Below are 23,579 nucleotides of genomic sequence, written 5' to 3'. Positions count from 1 at the left end.
TGATTATATGATACCTCTGGGAGCATTTGCACAGAGGAAAAGGCAACAAGCCTATTGTTTTTCCTTCCTTTCGGTGAGCCTGGCTCAGAGGAGGCCTCCCCACACCCAAGCAGCAAAAGGAAGAGGATCCTGAGCCAGCAAAGGAACCCAAACCCTCTGGTCCTCTGTGATCAAGAAAGAATAAGCTGAGGTACAGACAGAGGTAGAGTAATGTATTCTCACTTCTCTTAACTACTGCCAGTGATGGTGTTTATGAACCAGCTGCAGTTAACACTGAAAAAGTCCTAACTTCCAGTGATCTCACGGGACAAGGCACTAACCCAGGACTGTGAGATGCTCTGAATCAATGAGGGAATAAATGAAGGGCTCAGTGCATCCCTGGGCCAGTGCTCACTAACAGCCTAAAACGTACCAGGGTTTCACACAAATGACTGCATCCGCCCCTTCTCACAATTCTGTCAGCAGGTTCTAAAATCACCCCCATTCTGTAGATGAGGAAACTGACACTCAGAAAAGTTAAGTGGTCCTGTCCAAGGACACCACACTTGAGAGAATCAGGACTCAGGTATCCAGCCCCAGATCATTTCTGTTTTATCACATTATCTCCCTTCCCACTCGGGTTTGGGGAGATTGGCTCTGATTTGGATCAGATGGTCCTCACCAGCACAGTCGTGAGGCTGAAATTCAGCTTAACTCCATGGCTCCCCTCTCTCTCCCCTGGTCCTAGCACTGCAGCTCTAAGAGTCCCAATTCTCACCTCCACAACCTGGCAGGGAGGCTGCCTGCCCTTCCCTCTAGCTGCCTCTCTGTTTTATTTCTCCATTTCTTCTCAGGATTATGCGAAAGGATCACAGTTGTTAAAACCTCCATGTTATAATACATCTATATATGTAGTTGTCACCTTTTCAAGAGCTTTCTCGCTTATTATTTCATTTTATCTTCACCACAGCCCTTTGTGGGTCAGAAAGGCAGTTGTCATCATACCCCATTTTATGATCAAGGAGAGGAAGGCTGGAGAGGAAAAATCTCCCACTGGAACCACACGGCAAGTTGGTGGAAGAATCAGGACCTGCCTGATTGATGGCTGGGGCCAACCCTCTTATAAAGAGGGCACAACCTACCTGGATCAAACCCAAGCCAGCATCAGTTCATAAGGCTATTTGAGCAAAAAGGATGGGATGCAACCTTAGCTGGAGAAGCAGGGACAAGAGGGGAGAATCTGGCAGAGCAGAGCCTTGGATGCTGGTTAGATTCTCCACATCCCGATGGATTCCTGCCATAAGCAACTTCCTATCCCACGAAAAAATAGAATAAAAATCTTAAAACCTCTGAAGATAAAAACTATACCACCAGAGTCCTGCCCCCGCCTAACTGCATTTGAGATAAGTGCGAGGGGTGAAATTTGTGGGTGGATGGCCGCTTATCTCTTGCAGCTCCCCATGCAGAGCACCTCCACATGGACCCTCTCCCCACCAGGATTCAGGTTCTCTGGGACAGCACCTGTGCCTAAAGCAGAGGCCACATGACTGATCTTGCTCTCACCCAACCCCTGGCAGAGGTCCTTAGCCCTGGCAGAGGTCCCCTGAGGCTCCCGGCTCCTCTCTGTCTAGAAGCTGTCTCCTAAAGGCAGAACAGTAATTATTTACCCTGATATTCACACAACATTAGCCATTCGCCAAGCACCCTGCAGGCATTAACCACTTCAGACCCTGTGGTAAAACAAGATGGGGGGCAGAGGAAGGATTCTTTAAACCAACATTCCATGGCATAAGTCACCCTATATGCCCCCCAATTCACAGTCTGGTACACTGAAGGGTGAAAGTCACTTGCCTTCAGTATTTTGACAGGTTGCGGGTAACCATTAAAGTGAATGAAAGATACCCAGCTCCAGACACGTATTTCATTCATTTATTCCATAAATATTTATTGGCTGCCTACTATTTGTCAAAGGTTGGTATAGGGGTTGGCTACCTAGTAAGACAGACTGCTGCAGTGTCCTTTTATAATTTATTCTCCACCGATTGAACCTGAAAAGTCCTGGTAAGGCCGAGAGAAAGTTTGGAAATCAGATGGATAAAACAAAGGCAGTACTGGGAAGAAAGACTATCTACAACTGACATGCAAAATATCAGCCTTGCTACAAAAAGTAAATAAAAATGAGAACAAACAACAACAACAAAAACCCAACTCATCCATATTGGTTGACAATTCCCACAATGCACCACAAAGTCCATTTGTGTAGACATGCAGAAAAGGGCTCTTTTCATTTGTCATGGTGGGTTGGAGAGAACTCCTTGTTTCATTCATGTAATTAAGCTAACGTGTCAAAACAATTACCTTTTCTAGACAGAGGCTGGCAACACACTTCTTTCCTTTCTTAAGTTTCCTTTGAGCAGCGAGATCAAGAAAATTGTTTGCAGAATATGGGGACCTCGTTTCAATTCAGCTTTCTCTTAATAAGGCCACCACAACAGACCATGTCTGGGGACCTTGGTGTCTGCAGTCCCATTCCTCTGATGATGGAGGAGGTGGGAAGTGGTGTCACAGAGTGTATGATGCCAGGTGTACGAGCTATACAGGAGAGCAATTGGGCAAACAAGCCAGGGTAGCATGGGGAACAATTCTTTTATAAATGAATACATGCTGTTGGTGGCTGGAACAGAAAGCCATCTTGCAGGAGTACCAAAAAAAAAAAAAAAAAAACTGCCAAGACAGGGTGAGACGTTCTGACACTGGAGCTGTGAATGCTACAGCAATCTATTACCATAGGAAGCATCCTCCACTCGAGGTGTTTGTTATAAATCACTTGAGCTCCTTTCCTTTCTCCTGCAGTTAATATATTTTCTTCCAGCAATATTACTTGCTGTGCATTACCAGGAATGTTCAGCTATTAACATTTGTGTCTATAGTTCACATTTTTATTCAGCTAATATTTTCATTCAGTAACACTCACAAAGCGTCACTTTTATCTACATCATACCTGCCAGGAATATTTTCTTCCGTTAGCATTTTTTTCTCCCTTTAAGATTTTTATTTGCCAGGTATTTTTATTCTATAAGGACTGTCAGCTTCAGCCAGTATTACCAGAAATTCTGATCATTTACTGCAAAGAGCTCTGAGCTAGTGGGTGCTCCCCAGATGAATCTGAGCCTCAGCCTTTGGCATCTCTAAAATGGGAATAATAAAAGTATTGTGAAGATAGGTGAGTCAAAGGCAATGGCTAAAGTAAAGCATAAGTCCAGGTTATTCCAAAAGAGGAAAGGGAGAGCTGAGAATTCCAGAGAAAGAGATGTCATTCAGCTTGTTACAAGGAGAAAGGGAACTATTAGAAGAGATCTCAGTAGAGATAGGATTTGCTGCCTTAGGAAATGGAGGGCTTCTTCTCATCAAAGGCATTAGAGAAGTTCTCAGACTTTCTGCTGGACCCCACCCCAGAATTTTAGATTCACTAAGTCTGGGGTGGGGGGATGTCTAAAAATTTGCATTTCTAACAAGTTCTCAGGTGATGCTCCCACATTAGGTCTATGGATCACCCTTGAGATGCAGGCCTCTAGAAAGAGATCTTCCTCCTTCTTTCTCTTCATCCCCTGATGTTTTGCGGCTGTTCCCTTCAGTGTTTTGTTGTTGTTGCTGTTTGTTTTAGTCTTTCAAGGCCCCCACTCTCTAAAACTAGAATCTCCAAACAGTTGACATGGAGGTCCATGCTTGGGACTGAATAAGGAGAATGTTAGTTCTGAGTGGTGCAGGGAGTAAAGTACCAAGGGCAGGATGCAGGGAAAATGTTTGCAGCCATATGTAGGTAAAAGGAAAGAATTCCAATTTATTTTATACCTTCTGCAAGTCCTGAGAGTTTTGTTTTTTTTTAAAATACTTGTAGCAAGTAACTATGCTTGTTCCATATCCCTAATGCATAAGAAATGAAAGGTCATTGCAGCTCTGCCCCCACCTCAAGGCTTATTTTTACCACTGCCCAGCATTCCTCAAGCCCTTCTTTAAGATCTCCCATCACTGGAACTGTTCCAGCTCGAGATGGGCATCTTACTGTGAGCGTTGTTTCTCAGATTAGATGAGAGATGGTTTCTGAGGGTCTCTCCAGTTGAAGATTATTGTTTTTGCACTGGGCAAAAACTCAGAGTATCACAAAGGTGACTGCTGGGTGCTGGGCTTTCAGATGGAACCCAGGAACTGAGTGAGATGTGCGTCCACACGTGTTTATGGAGCCGCCAAAGTGATCACGTTGGGTTGTCACAGGTGGGACCTTTGAGCTTCCCTTCAAAATGTTTTATAATATTGAAGCTTTCACACTCAGTCCCACTCGGTGGTTTGCACTTCCCACAACTGCTTATTGGAGACTGGTCTTGGGACAACTGGAGTGAGAAGTGACCCCAGAGTCATGCTGGGATCCCCCCAAGCCCCATCCATGGGAAACGAGGTGGTGCCAGATGGGAGGAGAGGACAGTGCTGCTGTCCTACAGACCTGAGGACTGAGAGAGGCCTCACGCTGAATCCAGGGATTAAAATAAGAGAAGAAGCAGAGCTGGTGGCCAGCTACCTTTCTAAAGGGCACACGCTGGCATCACGGCAAGTACAATTACACAGCTGACCCTGAGCTTGGGATGACAGTAGAAAGCTGTCAGCTTCCAATTAGAAGCTGGCAGCTCTGCTTGGATTTGGGCTTGTCCAGGGAAACTCCCCCACAAGAGTCCACCACCTCCAGCTCTGCTCCCTACCAAGGCCGAGCAACATACACCTGTGGTGACTCTGTGGAACGCTGATGAAACGGTCTCCACCACCCACAAAGTAGGAACTCACAGTTGTGTTATCCTTTTTCTCCCAAGAATTTTAGGCCCAGAAGAGACTGAGGTGACCTCCCGGGAGAAGCAGTATGAGTCATCTTCATACCAGCCCATGCCCGCCCTCCCGAGATGCTTGCTGGGGGTTAATAAAGCTAGTGTGATCCTTTCAGCACAGCATCCCATGGGGGTTTTCTTTGTGTTCTGTTTTGCATTTCTCAGTTGGTTAACATCACTCAGCTATCAAAATCATGTCCTCGAGATTGTTAGGGAACTGGGTGTAAAGACTCCAGGTTTGTGGGTTCTGTTCATCAAAGAAGATCATACCTGCTGGAAGGGACCAGGAAAAGTGTGCTTTCCAAGCCAGAACTTAGGACAGGTAGAGATTGGCAAAATGGCTCTGAGGACAGCAGCACAAGCTGAAAAACGACTTCCTTCTACTCAGAAGGAGACAGATAACCAGGTTTCATAGTTTATCAGAGCCAAATGGGAAGCAAAAATGTGTGCCTGAGATGAGAGATTTCTCTCATCCCTTATTCCTGATAAAGATAGTCCTTCAGGTCTAGGTATTTCAGAGATCTAATTCTTTTCCTCTGCTAGGTTTAAGGCATTTATTCTGATGTACTGGAAAAGCACGCTTTGTGCACAGGTATATTGTTACTTAATTCTCACTTCTGATGCTGGCCCTACCACTTACTAATTGTGTGATTTTGAGCAAGTTATACGATCTCACTGACCTCATTTTTCTCATCTGTAAAAGGGAGAATGTAAAATCTAACAGCAGAAGGTTGCTGAGGAGTAAATGAGGCCACAATGGTAAAATTACTGTATGTTTGCCAGAAACTTAAAAACAGTTGAATTCTTCCTGCCCATCCTCTGTCTCTCCCTTCACAAAAAAGGAACCACCCCCTGTATATGTATATGTACCAACCCACTGCCTTCCTGCCCTACAAAAATGCATAATCTATGTCTATATCTGTTAACATCTTAAGCAAATAGAGGTTTAGTTTTTTGATGTAACAATCTAGATGAGAGTTTTGCCAGCATTAATTCAGTAGCTTCGTGGATTAGGGCTGTGTTCTCTTGATTCCCTAGATCTTTCCTCTACAGAGGAAGACTGTTGCTGTCTCTTCAAATACAGCATCAGCATTCAAACAAGATGAGATTTGAGGGGGTCACTGGGCTTGTCCTTTATCAGGAGAACTAAAAGCTTTCCCAGAGCTCCCAGGAGACTTGGACTTGTATTTCTAGGTCAGAACTATGTTAAAGGACTCTGAGACCTCTAGCTGCAAGGGAGTCAGGAGAAAATTGTATTTAATTTTTCCCGCCTCTGTATTGGAGCAGGGAAGGAAAAGGAGGTTAGAAATGCAGTGTCACCAATGAATAGGGTCTTCCACAATGCCCAAAATAAATGAAGGGCACATCTTTTTTTTTGGTATCTCCATGTAGTACAGCTAACTATAGAGCCTCAGGTATTAGGAGACTGGGTAGCTTCCTAGAGTCTAGCTGTAGTGAGTAGCTACAGGCAAGAATAGAGTTAAATAATATTGCACAGTAAGTTTCATCTGCTTTGTAGTTCCTCCCCACAGTTGGGTCATTTCAATGACAATGGCCCACACATATTGCATTTTGACTATATGCAGGCCACTGTGTTTGGTGTCTTAAGTATGATGTTTTACTTAATTCTTCAAAACAAGGAAATAGGCACCGGTTCATCCCTGAAGGAATTCAAAACCAGACCAGGTATTAGAGAGACAGGCAGAGATATTGGTCCAGGATACAGTTTCAGTTATGTCAGATGAATGAATTCTGGGGATCTAATGTGCCACTCGGTGACTGCTATTAACATTTCCGGATTACATACTTGCAATTTCCTAAGAAGTATGGGATTCTCACGGAAGAGAGAAAGAAAGAAAGAAGGGAAGGAAGGAAGAAAGAAAGAAGGAAAGAAAGATGAATATGTTAATTAGCTTAACTGCAGTAATCATTTCACAATGAATCCATAAATCAAAACATGAAGTTGTACACTTTTAATATATACAGTTCACATGTGTCATTTATACCTTAGTAAGGCTAAAAAACTAAAATAAAATAAAAATTAAAAATAAGCACTGCTTTCCTTGCAATAAAAAAGAAAAAAATATGTGGAGCATATTTAAGTAAACAAGCCTTCTAAGTAATTAAGTACTGGGGGCAAGGAGATAAGAGTATCAAAATTGAAGTTGGACAGACCTGGGTTATCATTTCAATTCTGCCATGTATTTATATGGGCAAGACACTTCTTTATCCTCTCTGAACTTCTATATCCTCATCAATAAAATGGGACTAATAATAAGACCTATGCCATAAGGTTTCTGCAAATGCAAATCAGATAATAACAGAAAATAGAGAGAGAGCATATTTTATGTGCCACTGTTCTAAGCACTACATACACACACATGCTCTGTATGAAGAACTCTTACTCCCATTTTACAGATGATAAAACTGGCATAAATAATGTCATGCCCAAGGAGTCAGGATCCATGTCTCATGCTGTGCAACCACTGCAGTGCTCTGATGCTGTAACACTGAATCTTTACAGAGGCTGTACATGAAACACTGGCCCACACAGTACTTAACTGGTGCTGTTATTTCCCTTTTTATTAATATCATCATTTTTTATATTCTTCAAGTGATCTTTGGGTAAATGCCTTTAGATCAGTGGTCTGCAAGCAGAGATGATTTGCCCCCTGCCCCAGTTGGAAAGGACATATTTGGAAACGTCTGAAGACGTTTTTGGCTGTCACATCTGGGTGAGGGGAGGATGTGCTAGTTGTATCTAGTGAGCAGAGGCCAGAAATATTGTTAAACATCTTACAAAGCACAGCACAGCCCCAATGACAAAAAGCTTATCAAACCCAAAATGTCAACATCAACAAGGCTGAGAAACTCTGCTATAAACCAAGAACTATCTCCAGATGGTGACCAGGATAATGACCTCAGGACATAACTAATACAGTAAGACCATGTGGAATGATTTGGAAGAAGCTAGACAGAGGCTATTCTGTTACTCAGGGCTGAAGGTGTAAATAGTGAGAGGAACTGGAAATTCATATCGAAAGACTCTGTGAAACTTACACTTTATGGTACAGGTTTATGCCTAAATTAAATTTATAGTAAAATGTATATTATCCTCAGGCCCAAGTGTTGGCTCATACAATCTCACAAAATCCTTTTGAGTACGTTCATAAAACTCTACCTAGTTTTAAAGGCAATTCTCTGAAATGAGTTACCCTGACCTGACTCTTAGAGTCAAGACTTTGGTGCCCAAACAGGACAAGCCACGTCCACAGCACTGTTGATAGAACCCACTTCAGCAAAGCGTTTTCAGTTTGAATTTTCCACATGCTCCATAGGACTTCGAGTGATTCTAACAAGACAGGTAGTTTTTCCTTCCAAGACTAGAAGGAAAACTAGAAACATATTTTGGAGGGACAACATTTGGATTCCTCTTTTCCTGACTTAGCTCTGACTTCTAATATCTGACTCAATCTTAATTATAACACCCACAACAATAACAATGATCAACACTGATGGAACGCTTATTACGTACTGGGCACTGTGATCAAGTCTTTACGTAGACAGCTCATTTAATCTTCACATCAAAACTGTGAGGCAAATACCATTACCATCCTTGTTTTATGTATGGGCAAACTGAAGCAGGGAGGTTATATAACTTTCCCAAGATCACATTTGGAATAAGAGTTGGAGCCTTGATAGGAACTTGTGCACTCAGATTCCAGAATCCATGTTCTTAGACATTGTCTCATCTTGGCTTCTATAGTGACCACTGTCTTGGATCAAAGAGTGCTGAGAATGGCCTAGACGTTTGGGGAGATTCTTGCCCTTTTCTATGCCAATGACCTGGATCAGCCCTGGGACCCATCAACAGTATTCTGTCTGTCAGGAACAGCATCACGTGATTAAAACATGAAGGCTGTAAACCCCATTTCCCTCCATAACGAATCAATGAGTCTCTCTCACCCTAGTTGAACTTTTAACGTTTTTAACCTGTTTCACCATTTGTGGGAATGAATTCTGCACGTTCAGTTCCTACTAAACACTGAATTTTCTTTGTGTGACTAAATTGCCTCTTCATTGCTTCAGAGGGAGCCCCTAGTTCTTCTACAGAAAAGACTTGTCAACAGTTCTCATAAACCTATTTCTGCACCCATCATGTATAACAAATTTCTTCTCATTGCTGATCTTTCCACCTCCTTGATCACTGAAGTGGGCCTGTTGTTGATTGTACTCAGTTCCACTTCAGAAAATGCCTGAAGACCCAGAGGAAATATGGGGAACTCCATTACTAAGCATCCCAGACATCAGCCGCCTCTGTTTAATCAACTCTGTCCCTTTTTGGGGCTTTTTGCCAACACCTGGTATAGGGAAGCATGGAGTCAGAAGCACTTGGAAGAATTGCATCTGCACCTTTATCTATTTCTATAATAATTAAATAGAAGAAAGAGGTGGAAGATTCTCTATAAGGAGGCACTTTACTATGGGCCTTGTATAGCCAATATAATCTAATAGTCACAACTCCAGAAAATGGCTAATGTTAAGTTCACCTGATGGATAAGGAAATGGAGATTCAGAAAGGTGAGGTAACGGACCCAAGGATACCCAGGTAGGGTTGGCCCAGGATTTGAGCTGGGTGCATGCTCTTTCTGCTGCACCACTTGGCTCAGTCATTACCATGGGGGACTGTGATGGCTAATTTTATGTGTCAACCTGACCTGGCAAAGGGATGCCTAGGTGTTGGGTCAAACATTATTCTGGATGTTCAGTGAGTGTGTTTCTGGAAGAGATTAGCATTGGCATCGATGGACTAAGGAAAGCAGACAGTCCTCGCCAATGAGAGTGGGCTTCACACAATCCATCAAGGGACTGAATAGAACAAAAAGATAGAAGAAGGTTGAGTTCACTCTGCCTGACCATTGAGCTGGGGTTTTGATCTTCTCTCTTCAGACCTGAACTGGAATCTACACCACCAGCTCTTCCAGCTCTCAGACCCTCCAACTACACCACTGGCTTTCCTGGGTCTCTAGTTTGCAGATGGCAGATCGAGGGGTTTCTCAGCCTTCATAATCATATGAGCCAACACATTACAATAAATCTCTTTCTAGATAGATAGAGACACAGACATAGACAGATATAGATCTCCTATTGGTTCTGTTTCTCAGGAGAACTGTGATATATGAGAACCTTGAAAGCACGAAGAGGGGAAATATATTTATATTTCTGTCTGTGTTCATCAACATGAAGGGTGATTGGAGGGGACTCCCTCCCACTTGCACAGTCAAGAGCTTGGGTTGTCCTCCAAGCCCCACCCCCTCCACCCATTCATTAGTGGCTCTTACATATCTGGCTTCTTTCGGAGTAGAATATTACTTGACTGAGAACCTCTTAAGACATCATAGTTAAGATTTCCTTAATTAACTAAAATTGTGAAAAGAGGCCAGTGATCGACCATGTAGAGGAAATGAAGAAGATCCAGTGAAGAGACGAAGTCCTGAGAGTTAGTAGTTAAGGGCAAAGTGTTTGCAAACAATCACCACCATCTTCACTATTGCCACATTTAGGACATTGGTGTTTGTACTATAGCTGCTCTCAAATAGAAGACTCTACCCTTTTTGTTGTATTTGTTAGATGACACTTCTAACTATGTGTCAGATATCATTCTCAGAGTTTCACTTATATTAACTCATTTACCCCTCAAGCAACCCTATGGCATGACTATGACTATTACTGTTTCACAGGAGGAAAATGGACTACAGAGAGGTTAAGTAGCTTTCCTGGGACCACCCAAGGAGTGGATTGCAGAGCTGGGATTTGATCAGGGTAATCTGGCTCCAGATTCTGTGCTCTCAACTTTGACAGAATGTTGCCTAAAACCCCAGTTTATGTGAGATTAAAGTATTGGCTGACATTCTTCATGGGTCCCATGATCACGCCTGGGAGCTGAGCTAGGGAGAGACTAAGACTTGGGGAAATACACGATGTCTATGGTCAGCTCTGGATTCTACCTTGTTTTTCAGACTCAAATCCTCCCCTCCCCTTATCCCACACGTTGCATCTAGTTATAAAGGTTATTGTCTTTCTGCCTTTTTGTCACTGTACCTGATTCTGTGTTATCATAACCTTCCTAACTACCCTGTCCCTGTGGGTCTGAGTCTTTACCTTGTTTTATTTCCATATTCTTTCCCAAGAACCAAGTTCCTCCTTTAAACAACAGGCTGGAGTGGAGAGGTGGAGTCCGGTGGTGCCTGATAACAGACTTTTGCTCACTGTGACTTCTCAACTTTGCCCAAACCAGGATTTCCTGTTGTTGGCCGAGACACACTCTTAGCCAGTTCCAAGCCTCCCTGGCAACCCAGCTCCCCGCTGAGCTTGTTACCTGTGATTTGGGCCAAAAGAAAGCTCTGCTCAGTCTTAAACTACAGCAGGTGCTCTGTGTGCCAGACTGACCTTCTGCACCCAACAGCTGTCTCACCACGTGGATGGATCTGGCTTCAGGTCTCCAAACATCTGTTAACTTATCCTTTAACTAGACCAGTCTCAGTCATGTCCTGAAATTAGGTAGAATGAAGAAATACAATATACAAAGCAGTAAGGAAGATAAGGATAACTTCTGGAGGTTTCGAAGAAATTTCTTGATTTCTGTTAGGGGTTTAGAATATTCTGCTAACTTTTTGGCCTATGTGTTAAAGGCCTCTGTCAGAATCGGAATCTACTTTTATTTTTGTGTCTGTAGCTTTCATTTGCACTAGGAATGTTTTCAGCTTTAGAAATAACTTTATGTTTAGAATCTGGAAGGCCCAGGGCTAGGCACAGAAGATAGAAAATGGAGATCATGCTGTTAAACTGACCCTAAACTCAAGGGGGAGTAATTATTACCTTACATTTATTTAATGTAGTTGTTATTGTTTCTTGAATCCTGAAGAAAGACAAAGATGTTGAGCCATTGTATTCTATTTTTCACAAACTCTAATTGCTAGAAAGCTCATCTTTAATTAACTGGCATTAGCCTCCCTATAATTTCTACTTATTGGTGCTAGATCTGCTGACAGAAATAACACAAAATAAATACGCTGCTAAGTCTCCAGGACAAGTCTTCAAGTATTTGAAGATAAATCTCTGGTACACTTAACATGATCTTTTTTTTTTCCCTTTTCAAATGAGTATTTCTTTCTCCTGCCACATTCCAGTCATTAATATCACCCAATTAAAGTCTCATGAAATAGTATCCTTTGTCTTGCGGGAAAACATCCATTGACTTTGTTTTTTCCCCTGCTTATGGGGTGACATAATGAGGCCAGCAAAGTAGAGGAAGATGTTAGGTACAGGTAGAAACCTGCTTATGAGGGTATAGAGAAAGGCTGTGTGGTTCTTACCTAGTTGAAAAGCTTGGACTGCAGCCCTTAGCACAATGTTAAATTAACCTGATGAACAGCAGTGCTGAATGTGCAATATGGCACCTGATGAACAAATTCCAAGTGTCAGGTCAATGTCCCAGCGGGTGGGGCTTTAAGAAGTAACAAGATATCTACACATAAATGCCAGGTGTCCAGCCCTGAAGAAAGACACCAGGCAGAACCTGAGGTTGATAATAATAATGATGAAATAATGATAGAATGAATAAGAGGCAATACATATTGGGTCATTATGATGAATTAAGTGTTGAACTAAGTTATTACATGCACTAACTTCTTTAAGACTTTCAGTACTACAACAATCCACATTTTACAAATAAGGATATTGGCACAGAGATTAGTAAGTGGAATGAGTGAGATTCCATCTCAGGTTGTCTGACCCTAAATCCCTTAATTTTAATATCCACTTTGTACTGGTACAGTCACTTTCTAGAGTTCGGGACATGTCCCTGATTATGGTTGAAGTATTAGGTGCCTCAAACAAGGATATTTAAAAGAAGGAAATCAAGGCAGAAACTCAGTTCAGAGCAGCAGGTCAGCCCAGGCAGAGCTGAGATGTACGCAGACGCCCAAAACTCACCACTTGGCACTTGAGATCTTAGCCTCATTGGCTGCACAGAAAACCTGGAGCAGAGACACTTAGCATCCTGGCTGTGGTGGTGGACCCACCAGGCACAGTACGCCTTTGGTTCAAGACTGAGATGTCTTAGGCCAATTACTTGTCCTCCACCCTGATCAGAATTGAATCAGAATCCCAAACAGTCTGGGGCTGCAGCCAAAGCACACCAACAAGAAGATTTCCAGGGAGCTGGCAGAGAGCAAACCCAGGGGAAGAGGGCAGGGGCTGCCCCGCACTGGAATACAGACATCTAGGGCCCAAGCGTCTTAATCTTCTGCCTTTTTGTCTTTTCCTAAAAATAACAGAATAGTGCCTGCACCACGATGCTTCTCTTTGTGTCATTGTTATCCTCAGGGGCATCCAGTTTTGTAGTTTTATTTGGACATTTTTCACTTTGTTCTACAAATTTCATTTTGAAGCCCTCTGGTCAGGTCAGCAACTCTCCTCCCACACTCCCTGTGAGACGAACACCATCTCTTGCCAGGAACTCTTTGTTCTGGAAAGCCATGGTCCAGTAAAACAAATTCTGCTTTGACACCATCTACGCAACCAGCTGTTCCCGACTCATATCCTACTTTCCCTGCCAAACTCACAGCCTTCAATTGGAAAAGGAGTTGAAAAAGCAACACTTGCTATTCTTACTGTTTTCTAAGTCTTATATCCAGAACTTCAAAATCATTAAAGATACACATCAGTTTTGTCTGACTACATCATTTGGTCTCACTTTAGCCAGCAGAAAAGTAAAGATCAATGTGTTTGATGTGTTTTAAAACTTCTATTTCTGTATCTCCTCGCATATCTATTCCAGGGACCAAGAGGAGCTACCATATCAGCCTACCTTACAGTCATCTATCTCTCTTGAAGAAGAAAGTAATTGACTGTTATAATTCTTCTCTTCCTTTTGGAAGATAATGAAGGACACCCTCTTGTATACAATTCAAATTGTCCTGTGAAGGACAGGACATTTCTTTCCAAAGACTCAACATTGCCAGACTTGGAAAAATCTTTATACTTATTGCACTATCCCATGAGAAAGTTTTTCCTACTCAGGTTTGAGATAGCAAACAGGATGGAATTTGGATGAGCTGAGAGGGGTGGGAGAAGGGAATCTAGGTTCATGAAACTGTATGTATAGCTATTAAGAGACAACACAACCTGGTATGCTTGGGAGACAATCAAAAATCTAGTCTTGCTGGAAAACTTTGTATTGAACAATAGTAGGAAATGGACAGTAGGGAAGGAGGGGTTGATTGTAAAGTATACCCATAGATGATTTTTCAAGCTTCCAGGCTAGGTTGACACGTCTAAACTTTGCAAATAACTAAAGAAGGCGTGTTTGGTAGCTTATTGCTAGGAGACTTGCTTGATAGAAATACTGTTTCTGAAATATCTTTTCAGAGGCTATATAACGTTTAGATTACAAGACTATGGAATGAATGGAAAGGAATAGAAAGAGTTAAGAAGCCCCTTATGTGAGACTTTGCATCCAGAATGGGACCTGGATACATGGTGGGTATCAAGTGAAAGTTGTAAGTTGATAAGAGTGTGGATTAGTATTCATTTCCTTATCATGTCTAATATGAAGACAGACAAAGGGCGTAGGAGGTGCCGCTTCTATTTCACTCGGAGTTTTCCCTCTGTTTTCTCAATAGGAGAATGAGGACATATTGAGAATACCCATTATAAATTCTATGATGATATGTATATTGTCCATGCTTGAGGTTCTGTGTCCAACTCAGTGCTGTAGTCAAAAAAGCACTTTTCAAATGCTTCTTGGCGAAGACGAGGAGGGTAATTATTCCTGGAGTTAGCATCTGATTTGTGTTCCGCTGACACCCACTGATGTCATGACTAAGGAAGCCTCCAGGTGCATCTTGCCTCCCCAGAAATGAGGCATCCTGCACACACGTTTACATGCTGGCCCACCATACAATGGATCTTTGCTCTATACCATCATCTCTGATGGGAAGGAACTTGGTGTTTTCCTGGGGCATGTAATTCCCAAGAGATTATTCCAAGAATGACTTCTCATTCTGGTTCATTAGTTCCAAGCACATCAGAGCTTAACAAATGGACCAAAGTGTTTAGTAGGATTTACAAGCAATTACTGGAGTGGTGATGGCAGCAAGGGCTATTAGAGAGCGTCTTACAGAGGATACCACATTGCTGAAGGAGTTCCTGGAGATGGTTCTTCTCTGGCATGGACACTCACGGCTCAGGGAAGAGGGGCAAAAAGGGCAGTGATTTGCACAATCATCCTCTCACCTCAGGCTTCTCACTCCCCAGAACCACTGCCTGAAAATTGGATGTTTATTATGTAATTTTTTGACACTTCAACTTATACCTGGAGGTTCCTAGAAATTCTAAGATAAAAGTGTTTGGAAATCAATTCCTTTCCTACAATCCAAATTAAGACTTTATTTTGCTTAAGTTTTTGTTTTTTGTTTTTAAAAGGAAGCAGACTCTTCTGCCAGGGGCGTAGTGATATTAATTGAGTGAAGCAAAGGTTCTGTAGTCAGTCACACCTATTCCCTAATATTCTCTCAGTCATGTTTCTACAGGCAAACCTTAGAGATACTGCTGGTTCAGTTCCAGACCACCACAATAAAGCAAACTTTCTGGTTTCCCAGTGCATGTAAAAGTTATGTTCACACTACACTGTAGTCTATTAAGTGTGCAATAGCATCCTTAGGTCTAAAAAAAGACAGTGTATTTACCTTACTTAAAATATACCTTTTGCCAAAAAATACTAACCATCATCTGAGCCTTCAGAGAGTCCTCATCTTTTATCTGGCAGAAGGTCTAGCCTGGACGTTGACGGATGGCTGCTGACTGACCAGGGTGGTGACTGCTGAAGGCTGGGATGGCTATGGCAATTTCTTAAACTAAGGCAACGATGAACTTTGCTGCATTGATTGACTCTCCTTTTCACCTGAACACTTAGAGGCCATTGTAGGGTTATAAATGGGCCTAATTTCAATTTTGTTGTGTCTCCGGGAAAAGGGAGGCTGAAGGAGGGTAGAGAGACAGAGAAAGGCCAGTCAGTGGAGCAGTCAGAACGCACACATTTACTGATTAAGTTTGCCATCTTACATGGGTGTGGTTCTTGGTGCCCCCAAACATTTACAATAGTAGCAACAACCATCACTGATCCCAGATCACCATAACAAACATAACAGTAATGAAAAAGTTTGAAATATTGCGAGAATTATCAAAATGTGACCCAGAGACGTGAAGTGAGCAAATGCTGTTGGAAAAATGGCTCCAATAGACTTGTTCAATGCAGGGTTGCCAGAAACCTTCAGTGTGTTAAAAAAAAAATGCAATATCTGAGAGGCACAGTAAGGTAAAGCACCATAAGATGAGGCATGCCTGTCATTGGGGAGCACTAGGTAAATAAAAGTGCTGCTTAACCTCAGTCTCCCCATCTGTAACATGGGAATGGTCACTGACACTAAATTGTTTGAGAATTAAGTGAGGTGATATATGTAAATCACCCAGCACAGCTGAACATAAAGTTTGGTAGATTTACCCACATAGACAGTACTGGATATTTTTACAAGAGCAACCCCCTCCCTATTTTAGGGGTTGCTCTTGTAAAACTTTTACATATAGGGAAATCCAGAATGTGAGTTCTTTGGGCCAAAAAGATATGAAAATAGAAAAACAAAGGAAAAGCTGAGTGTTTAAATCCACCCATCTGTCAAGTTATTCCTTTCAAGGTGCAGAACATGTGAGGGAGAAAAGAAAGACTGGAAGTACAACATTCTCTGCTAGGAAGGGAACATCAGGACTTAGGAATGAGTTTCACCTCACACAATAGTGTACAGAAGTCGTTAGATGACTTTCACTTTAATCATACATAATTTTCTATGCTGTTAAGTCTTCTATAAACATTATTTCTCATGGAAACATTCTAACATAGGGATGATTTATGTAGCCATTCCCCTACTATTGACCATTTAATTTTTCCAGTGTTGCTATGATAAATAACTCTTTGATAAGTATATTTACCTATAAATCTTTGTCTGAATTTCTGTTCATTTCCTCAGAATAAATTTATATAAGTGAGATTACTAGATCAAAAGAATGATTTTAGGATGCTGTACATTTTGCCATATATTGCAAAAAAGAAAATGCAAGTTACATTCTCAATAGCAATAAATGAAGTTGGTAGTCTCAAGGGATCCTGGTTGGAATGAAATATTATTTTTTTTAAAACACTATTACTTGATTTGAAATAAGCAAGTCTCTTATTGTCATTTCAATCTGTATTTGATTCAGTAAATTCTTTTCTTATGATTAATATCCATGAACAATGTATTTGTTATGAGTATCTGTTCATGCCCTTTGCCCACATTTTTGAGTGCTAAGTTTTACTGTGCTTCTTAACATTTTACAAGAGTTTTGAATGTATCAAGTAGAATTTTGACAAGTGGGAAAATCAGGATGAAGCACTGATACCAGGTTTGCTATAATTGCAAATTGTAGATGGAAATTTTACTAGCTGAAATATAACATCTCAAGTAACATATGAGTGTAGCAAGTGGTTCTGTTGGCTAAGTACCCACATGAGAATATACTAAGGATTAGGATATTTTAAATTTTGGAACTATAGTTTGACATTTTAAAATGTCAGATTAAGAAATGGAGGCTTCATTCAATGATTAGTGGGAAAACACTAGTGCTTCTCATGTTCCCTGAGTCAGTGATTTGATTGGTCCCCATCCTGGACCAATTAAATCTGAACGGCTAGATTTGCCTTGATAAACCAAGATTGAGAACAAATGCTTTGAGAGAGATTGTAGTCTTTAAAACCAAATTTATGTAATGACACTAGTAGGAAGGAAAGAAAATAGAAGGCAATGGATAGGGAGGAGGAAGAGGGGGAAGGGAGGGGAGGGAAGGAATAAAACAGAACCAAAATGGAATAGAATAGAAAAGAACAGAACAGAGATGGGTTAAAAGTAGGAGAAACTGTTAGATGACTGCAGTAGTTCAGGAAGGGAATAAGAACCTGATCTAGGGCAACGGCAGTGAGAGGAAGTGGAGGGGAAAGACAAAAGAAGACATGCACACAATATACTAATTTAACCATAAGCTGAGAGAGATGAAGGTAGAAGTAAAGTTTGAGGTTTCAGCAAGTGGAAATGTAAAAATGGGCGGTTATGAGGACTTTCATTGGGAGTTAACAAGAAACTCATATAATGGTTTTCAGGCAACCATGAAAACTAAAATAAAAATGGAGGCAAAGCAGAAGAAAAAGTCTAAGATAACAGATAGATGTAGTACCTAGAGCAAGGTCTCATACATAGAAAGTGCTTCATACATCGTTGTTTAAAGAATAAAGAAAGAAAAGTGTCCCCTTTCAACAAGCAGAAAAAAGAAGGCACCGAACTGGAGATAAACATGGAATGATCAAAGGACACAAATACACTGATTTACCTTTCAAATGCCTGGGGAAGACACAGTACTAATACAATGGAAATTGAAGAGGGACAGTTACAGTTTATTAGAATAGTGGCTCTACCATGAAAATAGGCTAAAAGTTTATAAATTGTTGAACAAACAGTGAGGAATACAGGAGAAATTAGTATAAACTATTCCTGGTGAAAAATGGAAGAAGTTACAGCAGAAAGAAAGCTAGCATTTGTTGCTGTTTTGTTTTGTTTAAGGGTTTATTATTATTACTTTTTTAAAGGATAGGTGAGCTATAACAACATTTATGCCAAAAAAAGGTAGGCGTTCCTAGATAGGAATAGAAAAAATAAAGGAAAAAGCTTGATTTCAATAACAAAGTCCAGGAGAAGGTAGGAGGGAGTAAAAGAATGAGGAGAGGTAGACAAGTGGTCATTAGAAAGGAGCACCAACTTCTCCTCTGACAGAGGAGTAAAGGAGGAGGAATAATTAAGACCACAGGGAAACATCCAGGTTAGGGGAAGGGACTTGGGGGAATCAGAAATATCCAAGGTTAGACTTAGATATTTAAGTTTACGGGAGCATTATCAGCTGAGAACCCCTGTGTAGGGTAAGTTTGAAATGTTTATAGAACCACAGAAAAAATCAGGAACGGCAAACTCCTTCCAGGCAACAGAGAAGACCAACTTAAGGCTGATAGTACAAGGTTGCAGGGCATCCAGGTAGTAGGGTCTTAAAATAACTTATGTTCAACACCCTGAACTTGAGATGAGAAAAACTGAATAGAAAAGGATACCCAGGTGCATTAGTTATCTACTAATAGATAACAACCCAATGCTTAGCCGCTTAAAATGCCATTTATGTTGGCCCGACTTAAGCGGGACCCTCCACTCAGCCTCTCTCACAAGCTACAGCCAGGTGTTGGCTGGGCTGTAGTCATCTCAAGGCTTGATGGGAAAGGTTCTACTTCCAAATATGCATGGTTGTTTGCAGGATTTAGTTCTTCACAGGCTGTGGAACTAAGGTCCTCTGTTGTTTGCTGGGCGCTGGCCAAAGATTGCTCTCTGTTCCCTATCATGCTGGTCTTAACAGTTTGTTTCATCAAAGTGTGCCACCCAAGAAGGCAACAGAGGGGGCTGGCTGGCAAGACAGAAGTCATAGCCTTTTGTTGCTTAGTCATGGAGGTGACATTCCATCCAATTTCTCTTACTCTGTTTATGAGAAGGAGTCACTAGGTGCAACCCACACTCAAAGACAGGGAATTAGACAAGGGTGTGAATACCAAGAGGCAGGGTCACGTGGGGCCATCCTAGTGTCCGGCTGTTAGATCAGGATTACCCTAGGTATGACTTAATGAGTATTTTTAAAGGCTTCCCAGTTGATTTCTTTAAATGCTTTCTAATTCTGTTTTTTAAATTATGATTCTGCAAAAGAATCAAATACAAATTAAGTCTCTGGGGATAAAAAAGTTATTTATCTTTGAAGGTAGGCTGGTAGAGGTATAAATATCAGGAAAGAAGGAAGATGGATAAGTAGGAAGAAAAAGTTTCGTTGTTGCGCAATGGGCTTTCTCTAGTTGCGGAGAGCAGGGCTACTCTTCGATGCAGTGCGCGGACTTCTCGTTGCGGTGGCTTCTCTTCTTGCGGAGCACGGGCTCTCTGAGCGTGGACTTCAGTAGTTGTGACACGCAGGCTCAGTAGTTGTGGCTCACGGGCTCTAGAGCACAGGCTCAGTAGTTGTGGTGCACGGGCTTAGTTGCTCTGCGGCATGTGGTATCTTCCCAGACCAGGGCTTGAACCCATGTCCCCTGCACTGGCGGGTGGATTCTCAAATACTGTGCCACCAGGGAAGTCCTGATGGTGACAATTTAATCATGAGTTAGTTAGGTCTTCAAGAGGACTTTTCTCCTAGGAACTTGGTATGTATTTGTAAAATTTTTAAAATATATAAAAACAAACAAAAATCATTGGTACTGCTCTCATGATGCTTATAATCTAAAGTTTAGGGTGACCTTTTAAATCTGAACATTTTGAGTGACCTATAATAATTCGCTGGGGCAATAGGTATAGGCTAGGACCGTTAAAAACAAACTATAATCCATGCTCATCCTACTAATGAAGAAAATAGATGATAAGCAAGCAAAGAAATAAATGCGTAATTACAAGTTTATGAGTCCTTTAAAGGAAACAAAGTGTATTTGTATAGGATGACCAGGGACAGGTTCTCTGCAGAGGTGACAGTAAACTAAGACCTAGAGGATACAAAGGAAAAATTGATGTGAAAAGGGAGGAGCATCACAGTTTAATAAGACTGGAGCTGAGAAATAGCTCTGCCTGTGCAAGACACTGAAAGGATTCAATGTCTCTGGAGTGCCCCACTGAGGGGCATGGCATGAGAGAAGGCTGGAACAAAGGAAACAGTCGGTAGGTCAAACAGCATAGTGTGTGCAATAGAAAGCCATGGAAGAGACTTAAATTATCTAGTGAGGTTATCCAATTTATGTTGGAATGTGCCAGGGACAGAGGGTGGGGGCGGGTGGTGGCTGCCGTGTGAAAATATTTTGGGGAAGGACAAAAGTAGCAGTGAAGATTGAGACAAATGAAGATAATCTATATATAATCTGGAGATAAAGCAATCGCATATGTTGATGACTAAATGTAGAGGATGATAGAGAAAAGAATCAAGGATGACTTCCAGTTTTCTGGCATGAGCCAATGGGCAGATAACGGTGACAATTTCTGAGCTGGGAAGACTTTCAGACAGGAAGCCATCCAAACAGGAGAGGCAAGAACACTGATTCCAGTTTTAAGACTTCACTTAGTCTCTATCCTCTGGTTTGGAAGCAGGAACTGAAATGTCCACTTACCAGTGAGAGTTCCTTAGTGGAGAGGAGTAGCAGGAGACCAGGATAGTGTGGGCAAAGATTGATGTATGGAAACCTAATGGTGACTCACAGAATCGAGGAGAATCTGGAGAATCAGGCTTGGAAACCAGTACAAACCAAGGTACTTGTGGAAACAGGAACTATGAGTGACTCATTAGAACCACTTACTTCTGGAATAAAATGGAGTGACAATCATTTTCAGTGTTTTTGAATCTCTGTGGAAGAGATGGTGCTCAGGAAAGGAGTATCTGACCAGCTTGGGTTTCATCATGTGCCCATCCCTTCACCAGACTGTAACCGAGGGGAAAAGTAAATTTCTTATCTGAAGTGCAGGGGACAGTCATCAGGCAGCCAAACCAACATGTGATGTGTGCACAGGAAGCAGCTGAGTGCAGAGACTTAAAGCTGAAATAGCCAATGGTCTAGCAGTCCTCAGGCATTCATCATCCTGCCACTTGCAAAAATCTGGTTTTAGGAGGGAGGTTGGGAAGTAAAACTGTTCCTGACTTATACTCAGGAGGGTGACAAGGACAGGAACAAGGGATGTCTACACTTTTCCCTCTTCTTAGAATGCCATTCATTTTGCTTAGCTAACTCCTATATCTCTTTTTCCCCAACTCAATCAATAATTTCTTAAACTTTCTTGACTTTCCAAAGTCAACTGCCAATTGTAAAGGTTTGCACAGTGCACCTTTATTTACTTTTGAGATTTCTATATTATTTTGTCCATCTTCCACAGGGATTGCAAACTCCATGAGAATGTAAATAAATGCTATTTTCCTTCCGTCTCTCTCTCTCTCTCTCTCTCTCTCTCTCTCTCTCTCACACACACACACACACGCACGCACACACATGCACACGCCCACATGCACACACACGCACACCATTGCAATCCTAGCAGTTAGCACAATGGTTGGGCTATAGTGGGCACTCATAGGCACTCATAGTGTGAGGAAAATGGGAGACAAAAAAATCCCAGATTTTACTTTTGAATGAGATGAATGGTGCTATCTCTAACTAAATTAAGGAAAATATACAAGATAATGCATTTGAGTTTTAATTTGTCAAGTTGGAGATGCTTATATATTGGATTGTTATTTGGCTATATAGTACTGGAACTTGGGAGAGGTCAACATTTTTCTATTTTATCCTTCTTTTGTATGAAAACTTCCTAGCCTTTAAAAACTGTTATACTTAATCATAACTATTATCCCATTTAATATTCAAATTATCATAACTTTGCCAGCAGAGCTCCTTTGAGCCAGCTTTTTTTTTTTTAATTATTACCCTTGATAGTCTTAAAAGTGTCCTTATAAATGTCAATAATAGTCTTTTCTAGAGCTATACTGATTTTTTCCTTGCCTCAAACTATTTTTCTGGGAGTCCTGGTTCTTTTTTAGTGGATAATATTAGAAACTAAAATCTGAGTGCTACAGGGAGATAGCTCGGTGCTTTGTGACCACCTGGAGGGGTGGGATAGGGAGGGTGGGAGGGAGGGAGATGCAAGAGGGAAGAGATATGGGAACATATGCATATGTTTAACTGATTCACTTTGTTATAAAGCAGAAGCTAACACACAACTGTAAAGCAATTATACTCCAATAAAGAAAAAAAAGACCATGACAAAAAAAATAAATAAAAAATAAAATCTGAGTGTTAGATGTGAACATGAATGTTGTTGATGAGCAAAAGTGCTGTGGCTGCTATTATCCCTGTTTAGAGTCAGAGCTGAAAAGATATTTCCTTTTAGGATTATTCATTTACTTTCTTTTTTATTTCCCCTATTTAACATGATAAGTTGATGTTCTCTACTTTGGTAAGAGCTATGATTTTCATTACTATTGTTTTTCCATTACAGAAACATATAGTTTGAATTAATTTGCTTTTCTAAAAGTCATTATTTTTATTGAAGTATAGTTAATTTACAATATTATATTAGTTTCAGGTGTACAGCATAGTGATTCAAAATTTTTATAGATTATATTCCATAAAAAGTTGTTATAAAATAATGGCTATATTCCCTGTGCTGTACAATATATCCTTGTAGCTTACTCATTTTATACATAGTAATTTGAACCACTTAAACCTCTACACCTATCTTGCCCCTTTGTCCTTCCCACTCCCCCACTAGTGGTAACCACTAGTTTGTTCTCTGTACCTGTGAGTTGGTTTCTATTTTGTTATAATTATTCATTCATTTTATTTTTTATATTACACATATAAGCAATAACATACAGTATTTGTCTTTCTCTGACTTATTTCATTAAGCATATTTTTAAAAGGAAACTATATCAGTACCTAAATCACTACCAGCATAATTTACCATATTAAAAGAAAATCTCAAAAATGAAAAGGAGTCCAACAGTACAGCTGCAACACACACATTTTCAATC

Source organism: Orcinus orca, chromosome 8, assembly GCF_937001465.1.
Source record: "Orcinus orca chromosome 8, mOrcOrc1.1, whole genome shotgun sequence".
Lineage (NCBI taxonomy): Eukaryota > Metazoa > Chordata > Mammalia > Artiodactyla > Delphinidae > Orcinus > Orcinus orca.
Note: the sequence above shows the minus strand (reverse complement) of the source record.